Here is a 13,165-nt window from a genome sequence, read left to right as displayed (position 1 = left end):
TACAGAAAAAACACATAGTATAGCTTAAAGCTCATCCTCTGAAACTGCAACAGTCACTGAAAAGCCCGGATGGGTTTTAGTGTCAAAAGTACATATTAGGAATTGAACTGATTTCTGGCTAGCTATAGTCTACCAAATGCCACACTAAACCAAGGCAGACAGGTGACCAGCAAAGCTGTCCCCCATCCACTCTATGCTGAGCTAGACCTTCTCAGATAAAGAGGTTTTTGACAGAAGAAAACATTGCTTCTCTACCTCCTCCCAAGAAAGCCCACCAAACTGGTTTATGCAGAAAGGATTTAAAGCAAACCTGCACAAACACTTAGCATGCTCCAAAGGCAGGGCAGTTCCTACTCTATTTCTAGCACATAGCCTATGTTCACTGGAGCCAATACAACAGGTGCACAGTGCAGACAGCATCTTTGCCTTCACAGCACTAACTCAAAAGAACACAGAGAATACTTTGATCTTAAGTGGAGGATCATGACATTTCATGACCATATATATCTGCTAGGTTAGCCTGAGTTTTCATCTATAAATTTTTTTTTCAAAAATAATGCTTAAGATTTGTAGAAAGTAGGACTACATGAGAACAAGCAGCAGAGTGTTACAAGCAATGCAGATGTAAGATTGTTTTTGGGTAGAGGACATCTCTCTCAGTTGGTTCCTACAGCCAACACACCTTATGGCAGACAGCTGGCAGGAGGATCTGGCAAAGTGAGTAGTCCCAGACAAAACCCCACTGAAGATGCAGGTCTGAATCTGACCCATGTGACAGAGCTGTGCACACACTGACTTGTGCAAAGTCTGCTGGGACAAAGGGTTCATGATAGTGGGTTATTTCATGCTGTTGACACTCCACGTGCCCTGGACAGGGGTCTGGCTCAGAAGCACCTGGGAGAGGTGTCTACATAGGGAAGGAAAGAAGCTCGAGGGTGGGTGAATACAAGAAGGTGTTCTAGGAGAAATGGTCCGGAAGGGTGAGGTCATGTTGTCTGTGACCCATCAATACTTAACATAAACAGCAAATAAGCAGCAGTCTTTCAGAGACGCATGTCTGTGGGCATAACTGAAGTCTCTAAGCCTACCAGGCTAGTGACATCATCCACGATGGTCCCACCCATTGCCTGGAGGTGGGCCTTAGTGACATACATTGTTCTGGGAGGCTGGTGTAGAAGATGATTTGCATAAGGACGTCATCACCAAGCCACTGCTCAAGTCTAGTTCTCGTCCTTCTTTTTCTGCTCTATAGTCCAAAAACATTTCTTTAAATGCCAGAAAATCAGTAAATGTGAGCAGCATGTCAAATATGTCACCAGCCACTTCATCTTTATAGTGTTGTAATGTTGTTGTGAAAAGTTGCCATGTTGAATCCAAGGATCCGCTCCAGCAGCTGTTCTTCAATATACTTTTCTACCAGAGAAATATATTCGTTAAAAATGGACGTGTAGGTAAGTTTATTCTCTTCGGTGTCTTCAAACTCCTGGCAATACTTGTCCATGAAGTTTCTCTGTAATAACTGGAACTCATCATCCATGATAATGTCCCCTAGACATCCGACCACAGCATCGAATTCTTCATCAGAGGCAGAAGAGAAGGACAGCGCGATGCTCTCTTCCTCCAGGGGGTTCATCACTGCAAGCAGCATCCACCCACAAGGGTGAGCGGGCCGCTGCCTCCTACTCTACTCCACCCGCCGCCCTGCTTCCGGCCTCCGTTAAGCTCTGCGAAGCCCCTACTCTCATGAAGGGCGCAGCAGGCCCGAGGAAGCCTCACTGCCCAGCGGCCCACTCACGGCGCAGCTAGGTCATGGATCACAAGTAGGGCCGAGCCTCAGGTCCCTGGCGGGGCTTCCACACCGCTCTACTCGTGCCCGCGCGCAGCCACAGTCACCCAGCTGGTCTGACTGTCCCCACACGTTTCTTGTTTGTTGTTGTTGTTGCTTTGTGCTGGTGCTAGGGCTTTAACTCAGGACCTGGGCACTGTCTATAGTGTTAGCTGCCCTCTATCTCAGGTCCTCAACCACTTTCCCCAAACCAGTTGATCTGGTCAGGCCTACCTGCAACTGGCCTTCAGCTCTGGCTGTTCCTCCCTCTTCACTTCCTGCCTCCAATAAAAGTTCCCCACCCCTAGTCCCCTGAATATCAAAATGCCCTGAAAAAAGGCCAGGTATCATTTATCCCTCTCCTGTGAGAAAAATGGCCTTGTCCATCCCTGCTGACAATAAACTCCTTTTGCTGTGATGACTGTGTCCTTGTGGTCTTCTGCGATGGTGGCTTTCAGCCAGCACTCTACCACTTGGGCCACTGTGCACCACTTCTGGCCTTTTTGTTAGTTAATTGGAGGCAAGAGTCTCATGTTCTTTCCTGCCCTGGCTGGCTTCAAACAGCAATTCTCAGATCTCAGCCACCTGAGTAGCTAAGATTCCAAGCATGAGCCTTCAGTGCCCTGTAGAAGTACTTTTTTTTGCTGTCTTTTGTCTTTCCCTGTGGGGAAGGGGAAGCACTTTCAGTAAAGGTCACTTGGTGGCTCATGACTGAAGCTACAAACTGGGAACCCTTAAGTGGTGAAGACATGAAGTATGAGACTGATATTTTTGATCAAGTTTCCATGTTTCCTTTCACGAGAGCTAAAAAGTCTTTGGAGAAGTAGGGAAAACAGGAAGGAGGCAGAGATTTGAGGGAGCCTGGGAACAGTGTTGGAACTCCATTCTTGTAATCTTTATCTTTCCTAGTCATCCCTTTGCAGTCAGATCCCATTCTTCCCCAAGCCCAGACTGTTCTGAAACTTCTGTGCTGAACCTTGCTTTAGACACTTTGCTGTGCATCCTAAAGTCCATAAGAGTGGGATGGATGATTTCTAGGTCTCCATTAATCCTGAGCTTCAGTTTCCTAAATGAGTGTTGATAGCAGGTGCTGTAGGCTTCCAGTGGTTTTTTTTTTTCATTCAATTGCACGTCATCAACAGTATTGAAGTGTTTGCCTGGGCTGGGGGTGCTGAGGGATACTACTAAGTTGTACCTTAATGAACTTCAAGTTCTTAGAGGTCAGATGACCTCTAGGATAATTCTTTGCAACCGACAACTCCTTTTACCATGTGCTATAGAATTCATTAACATTTTCACTGATGTCTCCAAAACCTGCATGCTCCATCCTGCACAGTTAAGTTGAAGTTTTCTGTTGCTCACATTGAAGAAGAGATTTTCTCCTATTATGAGCTGCACCAAGTGGATAAGAGATCCCAGAGGCTCCAGATTGTGCTCATTGCCACCAGACATGCCACAGATGTATGTTTTCTTCCTGTAGGAGTGCCTTTTCACCAAATTTCAAATGGAAGGCATTTCTGAAGAAAATGACAAGATATATTTAGAACTAGGATTGGAATTGTATGTGGAACTTTCAATGCTGTCCAGAACAGCAGTGCCATGGCAATGAAATGGAGTAGCATCCATCCTGGATGCCTCATAGTCTGTATAGAGAAGGTGAGTAGAAGTAGCAGGGGTTTCTCAAATTTCCCTAGAAGGGTCTTGTTTTTGAATAAATAAGGCACTGGACTTCATCAAAATCTTTTGGAAATCTCTGGTTTTCTTTAAAATTAAGCTTCTGGTGCGTTAATATTTTTCTCCATCAGAAATGTGTCATTATGCTTGTACCTTTAAAAATTATTTTTGTTTTTATTAAGTAGCTATACACAGCGTTTCCAATTCCAGAATTGAGATTATGAGTACAGCGCATCTTGCTTAATGGCACCCATTCCAGCATTTTTTCCTTCCTTTCTCTATCCCATCCCAACCCTCAAGTTAAATAGTTCCATTTTTGCATAATATACATTGAACAAAATGTTTGTATTTGCTTACTCTTCCTCTATTTGTGTCCCTCTCTCTCAGTACCCCTGCAACACATATGGAACATGTCTCAATTTCCTGATATTTATTTTGTTTAATAGTTGATTGCTTTTTCAAAAGACTTAAACCATTGGACTTCTTCCCTAAGTATACCATCTTGTAGTGAATTTGTTTGTGTGTATATTATGCTCCTTTTAAGTAATGTGATCACACAGTATTCATGCAAGATTTTGCCTTTTCAAACAATAAAACTTTCAATATCACTTTTTGTAGTGATATTGTCACTAAGTGTAGAAATCATATTTCTGTTTCACATTAGATGTTTCTTTTCCTCTTTCCTGTGGGCATACCTTAAATTATGTAGTTATGATTCAGTAACACAATTAGCTTATATGTTGCTGTCAGATAAGTTCAGAACACAGCTTTCCCCAGAAGCAGATGCACACACACACACACACAGACCACATACTCAAGGAATGTATATCATATTTCTTTTGTTTTAGTGTATATATAAATAGCAGAACACCATGAAACTTTTCTAGCAATATTATGAGTGTACTTTTTGTTGTTGGTTGAGGGACTTGAACTCAGGGCCTGAGCACTGCCCTTGACCCTCTTTGTAATCAAGGCAAACTCTCTACCATTGGAGCCACATCACCATTTCAGGTTTTTGAGTGGTTAATTGGTTTCTGCCAGGGCTGGCTTCTAACTACCATCCTTAGATCTCTGCCTCCTAAGTGAGTCACTGGTGCTCAGATACTGTGTATTTTTTCCCCCCGCTCATGTTATGGTTTGAACTCAGGGACTAGGTGCTCTCACTGAACTTTTGTGCTCAAAACTAGTGTTCTGGAATTTAAGGCATAGCTCCACTTCTGGCCTTTTGGTGATTAATTGGACATGTCTCATGCACTTGCCCACCTGGTCTAGCTTCCAACCATAGTCATCAGAGCTGAGCATCCTGAGTGGATACGATTACAGGCTTGAGTCACTACCACCCAGTTTGAATGTATTTTTAAGAAAATGTGTTTCAAATTTCATAAATTATATCTTAGTGACCAAAATTAAACTTGAACTTAAGCACCAAGGTATGTTTTCCAAAGTTGGGAATGGCAGTGGTACTCTATCTTCCAGGCATTTATTTATAAATCTAACCTCTTCCTTCGAGCAATATGAAGACAAAGTAACAGAGTTTTAATACTTGTAAAGTATTTTAAAAGTACTTCATTACTCAAAATGAATGTAATTCAAAAAATAAGATGTGGACCTTATAAATATAGATTGTGATTTCTTGGGTGTGGATATGTGGTTTTCTATAATAAGATATTTAACAACGCATAGGAAGTAATCTGTACACACATGTTAAAATTAGCAATATATCAACTTGAATATGCATACTAATTTACTACATATTTAATGAAGAAAAGGAGATGTTAAACACACTAATAATACTACTGAAGATTTTGAAAACACACAGGGGATGATGACTGATATTTTTCTAAGTTTCTGATTTTTAACATGATGTTCAAAGTTTTTCTCCTGTGTGAAAATCTGTCTAAAAGTTTAGCCACAGTTAGTGATTTCTGGATAGGTTCCACTGTCTTCCCACTCCACTAGTGGTGAGGTTGGACTTCCTACTTGGAGTCTCTCTCCTTCCCATCAAAATCTTCCCTAGTGCTCAGGCACTAGTGCTACCTGGCTTCTGCCACTCTTACAATCCTCCTGGGTTTTTGCCAGCATAGAAAGTTTGCTTCTTCCATCTCACAGATTCTATGCTATTCCCCTTCCTACTCAAAAGCCTGTTATCTCATCCCTGTCTTTCCATGGCTGTCTGCTTCTCTAGTTCTTGTGTCTTCTGTTCAGAGTTCACCTTTATTTCACAGTGTAGCAGCTGCCCCCTCATGCAGCTTGGTTTCTGCTGTGTTCTCTTCAAGACTGTAATGATTGTCTCATAAAGATTTTTTTTTGCTTGTGTCTTTAGTAGTTTGTCTGTTTCAATGGAACATACATGACCTTTTTGTCTTATTCACCATACTTCCCAGCTTCTTAGGACCCAGAGTAGAAGAGGCAGAACATCATTTTGGGTTGAGTAAATGTTGAGCAAATGGTTTCAGAGCACCCCAATTACATTGGATATTTCATTTCTTTTTAAGCTCAGTGCTTTGGTTTTGACTATTTTTCAATATTGACAAAAATGTTTTAATTATTTTATTGGTAGTTACCTCTGTCAGGCAATAGTTGTGTTATTACATACCATTTCCTGGTAAAAATTATCCCCATTAACTGGATGAAGTACATGCTAGTACTCAGACTCATCTGCAAATGTTGCCTGCAGTCCTGCTCATTAACACCATTAAAGAACCATATTTATTTGCTCTAATGTTCCTTTATATTATTTATATTAATTAATATATAATTTCTTTATATTGATTTCTCCACAATTTGCAATCCTTGTACTTTATTCTAACACACTAATTATATTCAAAATGGTCTAGTACTTTACATGAAAAACAAATGTTGTAATAATGAAAGAATAGGGAATTTGTTAGAATATTTTTAGTTGAATATCATACTGTAAAAATATACTGTTAAATAATTTTACCAAAAAACTATACTGATATGCTAAGTTTCCCATAATTGCAAATTAAATAACTATATATGAAAAAAATGCCCTAAGTCTGAATTAATAGGGAGTTGGTAAGATGATCTTTGGTATAGCATAATATTTCTTACTGTAAAACTAATGTTATAGCTGGGCGCTGGTGGCTCACGCCTGTAATCCTAGCTACTCAGGAGGCTGAGATCTGAGGATCACGGTTCAAAGCCAGCCCGGGCAGGAAAGACCGTGAGACTCCTATCTCCAATAAACCACCAGAAAACCAGAAGTGGCGCTGTAGCTCAAGTGGTAGAGCGCTTGCCTTGAGCTGAAGAGCTGAGGGACAGCACTCAGGCCCAGAGTTCAAGCCCCACGACCGACAAAAACAAACAAAAAAAACTAATGTTATAGAAAAGTGTACTGATATGACCAAGTATTTGTGATATAAAACACATTTGAAAAACATGCTCAATTTTGATATTTACAGTATAATAGAAAGAAAAGAAGATGCACAACTAATATGTAACTTGGTTATTCATACATTTGACAATGTTATGTAACATGGACATGTTGATAAGACCAAATAATAAATTGTCCTTTATTGAATATGTTATTTTAGTGATTGTTATTGGAATATATAAACAGGCAACTTAAGTTTCCTGAACATTAGATAATAGCTTTAATTTTTTTCAACTTCTTTTTTTTATTTTTTGTGAACATACTGTACAGAGGGGTTACAATTACATGGGCAAGATAATGAGTACATTTCTTATCAAGGATTGCAGCCTCCTCCTTTGTTTACCCTTCACATCCAATAGCTTTCATTTTGACAGCTTATCCTTTTCCTGAACATTTGATATTAGGCTTAATTTCCACAGCTTATCCTAGTTTTCATGAGCAAAAAAATTAAACTTATTTATCATTTTGAATACACCAGATTCAGAATACTGGAGCATAGACCGATAAGTTAGCATGACACTTAAGAATTATCTCAACAGATAAACAACCTAAATGTGTTGCTTACATCCTATTCCTGTGACAAAAGTATCTGAAATAATGTACTTGTAACAGGAAAGTCTTTTTTGGCTCACAGTTTTGAAGGTCTCAGTCATTGGTGGCGTGGACTGTTGATTTGGATCTTGTGTGAATGCAGCATACCACGTTGAAAAAAGGTGGCAGAGGCAACAGCTCACCTTTTGGCCACCAGAAAACAGAGTCAGATAAGACCTGGGGTAGTTCTAATATCTCCTTCAAGTGTACATCCCCAGTGACAATAACCTCACTTCTTTCTGCTAAGCTCTAGATCCTAAACAATCTCTCATCTCTTAACAGCTACCCAGGCTGAGGATCACTTGGTATTGAACACACAGTCTTTCTAAGACTTGAGTGAAAAATAAATGGTCTTTTTCCTAATGTATGTATGTTGCTCAGTGGTAGTGAGGTCACAGCAGCATGGGGAGGCCCAGCAGCTTCTACTGCTCGTCCAAAGCAGAGGTAAATTCAATGCTGCTCAGCATGCAGTGATATACTCTTGTGACCTCAGGGTTAATCTCCTGTGATCATATAGCTCTCTGTTACCAGACTATTGTTCTTTGCAAATTTGATCCCTTTTATGTATAACTATGCACAAACTATGTTTTTTTTTCTATACTAGTTCCCATTTACACTAGATCTTTGTGACCAGCTCCCTTACAGAAAGAAAATCCTACTTTGGTCCTCTGGTCCTTTGGTTCTCCTTTCAAGGGAAGACGTACATATGACTAAATAGAAGTAAGATCCAGAACCAAAACTTGAGAATCTGCATTGGGCTATTTATTTTATTCATTCTTTCACTATTTGCAAAAAATGTTCCAAGGAGGCAAAGGGCAGAAGCAGACCTAGTGAGGTCTAATGTCTCCACATGAACCTAGTGCTGTTCATAGTCATTCCTCCCCAAGCAGTTCCTATTTGGACATTTGCCAGTTTGGGGAACATCAAGTCCTGTCAAACCATGAATATATTGCTCTTCTGCTTTGGATATGTATATGTCCTAAATGACAGGTGGTTCTCCCTTCCTATTGAAAAAGGGTGAAATACACAGGAGAAAGTAGGGTAACTCCACCACAGCTCTGTATGAGATGTAGGAAATACTGGTTTGGACAGAAGTGTCTTGGTGTGTTTGTTTTTTATATATGTTTTGTACATGATCTAGCACAACAGATTAAGGTATTATTCATACTTCAGTATACATTAGTATTCCATTTCAGAAACTATCTGAATTCAAGGTGAAAAAAACTTTCTAGATAAATGGAAGAAAAATACAAGCAAGGAGGAATATCAATTCCAAATTTCAAACTCTACTACAAAGCCATAGTAATCAAAACAGCTTGGTACTGGCACAAGAAGAAACCTCAGGACCAATGAATAGAATTGAAAACCCAGAAATGAACCCACAGACCTATAGCCATCTAATCTTAGATAAGGGAGCTAAAAAAAATAGAATGGAAGAGAGACAGCCTCTTCAGCAAATGGTGCTGGCAAAATTGATTAATCACCTGTAGAAAACTAAAGCTAGATCCTTATATATCACCCTGCACCAGAATCAACTCCAAATGGATCAGAGACCTTGAAGTCAAAGCAGACACCCTGAAAACATTACAGGACAGAATAGAAGAAATCCTAGGTCTCCTTGGCACAGGCCAAAATTTTCTTAATAGAGACCCAGAAACACAACAAATCAAAGACAGGTTGGACAAATGGGCTTGCATGAAGCTACAGAGCTTCTTCATGGCAAAGGACATAACTGGCAAGATCAATAGAAAGCCCACATATTGGGAGAAGATCTTCCCTAACCATACAATGGACAAGGGTCTCATATCTAAAATATACTTGGAACTTAAAAAAATAAATTCCCCAACAACAAATCCTCAATGAAACAACTGTCTGATAAATAAGTGGGCTAATGACTTAAAGAGGAACTTTTCTGAAGAGGAAATAAGGATGGCCAATAGACACATGAAGAAATGCTCAACCTCTCTAGCCATAAAAGAAATAAAAGAAATGCAAATCAAAACAACATTGAGATTCTACCTCACCCAGTTAGAATGGCCATTATCACAAAAACTAACAATAACAGATGGCCAAAATGAATGTCACTATACTGTTGGTGGGAATGAAAACTGGTTCAACCACTCTACAAAGCAGTATGGAGGTTCCTCAAAAGACTAAACATAGAACTCCAGCAATCTCACTCCTAGGCATTTACCCAAGTGATAACAAACAAGGCCATGGTAAAGCTACCAGCACAACTATGTTCATTGCACCATTATTTACCATAGCTAAGGTATGTAACCAACCCAGATGCACCTCTGTAGAAGAATGGACCAAGAAAATATGGTATATATACATATACAATGAAATTCTATGCTTCCATCAGAAAGAATGACATTACCCCATTCATAAGAAAATGGAAAGACTTGGGGAAAAAATCATATTAAGTAAGACCAACCCAAAGAAACATAGGCTCCATAGTTTCCCTCATTTTTAATAATTAATGCATGTCTAATACATGTCCCAACATAAGACCACAATAGCTCAATAGCTATGTACACATAATCATACACATTGATGCTAAGTGAAATGAACTCCAAGATAAGGAAACAAGAGGTTTCTTTGTTGTTGTTGACCTTGTTGTAGTCAATGTACTATATCAAGTTCTTTCTTTTTATTTATTTACCTTTTCTTTATCCCTTTGGTTTATTCCTGGTAGTCACTGGTTTTGATTCTGGTACTCTGCATTTTGTATATGGTTATCTGATTGGGGAAGGGAAGGTGAATAACAAAATGGTAAAACAAGGACAAAGGGTGAACCAAATGCAACAGTGATACTCACAAGACACCATGTTGGAAATGAACTTTACAACATGGGGGAGCGGGTGGTGTGTGTGTGTGTGGAGGGAAGAATAGTGGGAGAAAAATGAAGGAGTGTGAAACAATGTTCAACAAGATACTTCTCATTACCTTACTTATGTAACTTTAACCCCTCTGTACAACAACTATACAACAAAATAAAATTCAACTGAAAACAAAATAAATAATAAATAAAATAATATAAATAAATAATATAAAATAAAACAATTTTAAAAAGATTTATTGAAGAAATAGATGAATAACCCTGGCATCTGTGGCTCTCGCCTGTAATCTTAGCTACTCAGGAGGCTGAGATCTGAGGATCACCGTTCAAAGCCAGACAGGGCAGGAAAGTCCGTGAGACTTTTATCTCCAATAAACCAATAGAAAACTGGAAGTGGTGCTGTGGCTCAAGCGGTAGAGCGCTTGCCTTGAGCTAAAAAGCGCAAGGACAGCGCCCAAGCCCAGAGTTCAAGCCCCATGGCCGACAAAAACAAAAAAACAAAAAGATGAATAAAGCTCCTGCTAAATAGAAGGGTCCCAAGGGATGCCACTGCCTGAGGTGTGTTTTATAGGGGTTAATATAGTGTTTCTAGGATCACAGAAATGGTGGAAAAAAGGGTGATCAAATGCAACAACATTACTCACTAGACACTATGTTGAAAGTGAACTATAAAACTTGTGGGTGAGGGGGTAGGGAGGGGAAAAACTGAGAAAACGAGGGAAGAGGTGACACTGTTCATAAAGAAATGTACTCATTACCTAACTTTCACCCCTCTGTACATCACCTTTACAATAACAAAAAAGTAAAGTGTTGTTAGGAGCTACATTCCTATTGGAATCATTGGAGAGTCTCTGGACATAACAGTCACCAGACACAATCAGAGACTCTATGCAGACTGCACAGTTCTCCATGTATTTTGAACCCTCTGACTGAATTCCCTTTCTGAACACACTGTTAGAATCTTAATGGTCAGGTGTTTACATGAAAAGTGTTTGTGCAAGTATTCTAGGACAATGTGTCAGGATGTGATTCCCAAGGGTCCCCATGTGCTACTGCTCAGGGTCTTGGTGATGTGATGTAGAGGGACCTGCACACAGGACTGCTTAAGTCCATAGGGATAGTCACAGAACTTCTATGGGAGAGTGCCTTTGCACTCATTGACTAGACAAGCTCTTTTTCTGTTCTTATTAGCAGCTTCACCTTCAAAGGCTACAGAGTGCATGTCAGGTGAGTGGGATTCTACAAGCTAAAGGTGGATGGGGCTCTGGCCCAGAGAAGGAATAAAGATGTCAGTGGAGTAGTTAGCACCTCCTTCAGAAGCAAGTGAGGACCCTAAAGATTCATCTTCCAGTGGTTTCTAATCTGAAGCAGGCCTATTTGATTCTAGTCAGAGGTAAGAATCAAGATTCCAGCCAGAAATAAGGAGGAGACCACATGAAAGACCGTGAGCATGGAGACAGTTCAACTTAAATTATTAACTTAGAGGCTGAAAAATTGAAATACTCAGATCAGATTCTTTTTCTCTTGTGCAAAAAAGGAGAAAAAATGGTAAGATTGATTGAAGAAAATAAAAGATAAGCAGAGCTCTCATTAAAAGTGAAGTTCCCAACAAGGGAGGGATACTGGACTGAAATGGGTTGTACAGTGATCTCTAAGGGGTCTCTTGGAGAAATCTGTGTCACTCTTGAGGTAATCAGACAACTTCTGGGTTATGTCAATCCCCAGAGTGCATCAGAGTCTCCTGGCAACTTTGCACACTGAATGCAGGTCTGGTGCCTATCACTGGTGCAACTCTTCCACAGGCAGCAGGCTGAGTCAAGATGCCTTAAGGGCCCTCATGTGACTGCTCAAGACTGTGTTGAGGAATGCAGAACCTCCATGGCAAGGGGACTTTTACTCTGAATATCTAGCCATGCTCTTATCCCTCCTCTCAGTTTCAACCTAGTCAGGAAGAGGAAGGCACAGTGAGTTACTCAGGGGATTTATCAGAGTCATGGCACCAAAAGTGTTAACAGAAAGGAATGTAATTTATCCTCAAAATGTTACCAGAAAAACTTCCCAGCATAACCTCCACACTTTTGCCTTGCTAGAGAATAATTCAAGCAAGATACAAAGTGCAATGAAAACTAAGAAAATTTTATTAAAGAGGAAATGAGATATACTGCAAAAGAACAACAAGCTCTAGTATGCCCCTGAGCCCAAGATACATTTTGTGGGATTTTTTTAACCAATTCCAGGTTAAATGTAGGTTGTCTGTTGTTGGTGAGAACTCTGATGGACAGGTTGATTTACAATTGTAGCTTATGTGCATCTGCACATGGTCAAATTTGTTGACAGACTGTGCAGAATACCTATAGAGATTGAATAGTGTCAAACTGTTTTCCAGGCACTTTAGGGCTAAGATTGCTGTAGAATCATTGTTTTTTTTTTTGTGTGCATTGGTAAAGGGATCCTGCCTGCCAATGAATCCTCTGCTCATCAAAACCTGACATTAGCTGTCTGGCTTGAGAAACTTAAAAAAATTGTTATTGTAAATGTGATTTGCAGAGGGGTTACTGTAAGGTATATTAAGTAGGTATGTTTCATTAGGTAACCAATGAAGAGAACACCATGCACTATTCAGGCAAGAAAATAAGTTTATTTACTGAACTGTTGCCTGTACTGTGCATGGTGGAGAGGCATGGCTGAAAAGGGGAGACCCACCCCCAGGCCAGGACTTATCTAGGTCAGGGACAAGAAGAGATGTGACTATTTCGGGGAAAGGAGTGGCCTCATTAGATCTGGATGTGACCTCAGGGCCTAGAACCCTCCTAAGGTCAGATGGGAGGCATGTGAC

At 40.1% G+C, this 13,165-nt stretch overlaps 1 pseudogene across 1 annotated transcript; it reads right to left on the bottom strand.

Annotated features, from left to right (window-relative positions):
- Window positions 1–1,140: 1,140 nt before the first annotated feature.
- Window positions 1,141–1,633, bottom strand: LOC106001201 (annotated as a pseudogene). Its single transcript, XR_001175829.1, has one exon. The product of XR_001175829.1 is annotated as an ADP-ribosylation factor-like protein 2-binding protein pseudogene (transcript).
- Window positions 1,634–13,165: the final 11,532 nt, after the last annotated feature.

Source organism: Dipodomys ordii, unplaced genomic scaffold (assembly GCF_000151885.1).
Source record: "Dipodomys ordii isolate 6190 unplaced genomic scaffold, Dord_2.0 Scaffold272, whole genome shotgun sequence".
NCBI lineage: Eukaryota > Metazoa > Chordata > Mammalia > Rodentia > Heteromyidae > Dipodomys > Dipodomys ordii.
The sequence above is the reverse complement of the archived record's forward strand: the minus strand, read 5'-3'. Positions and strand labels throughout refer to the sequence as shown.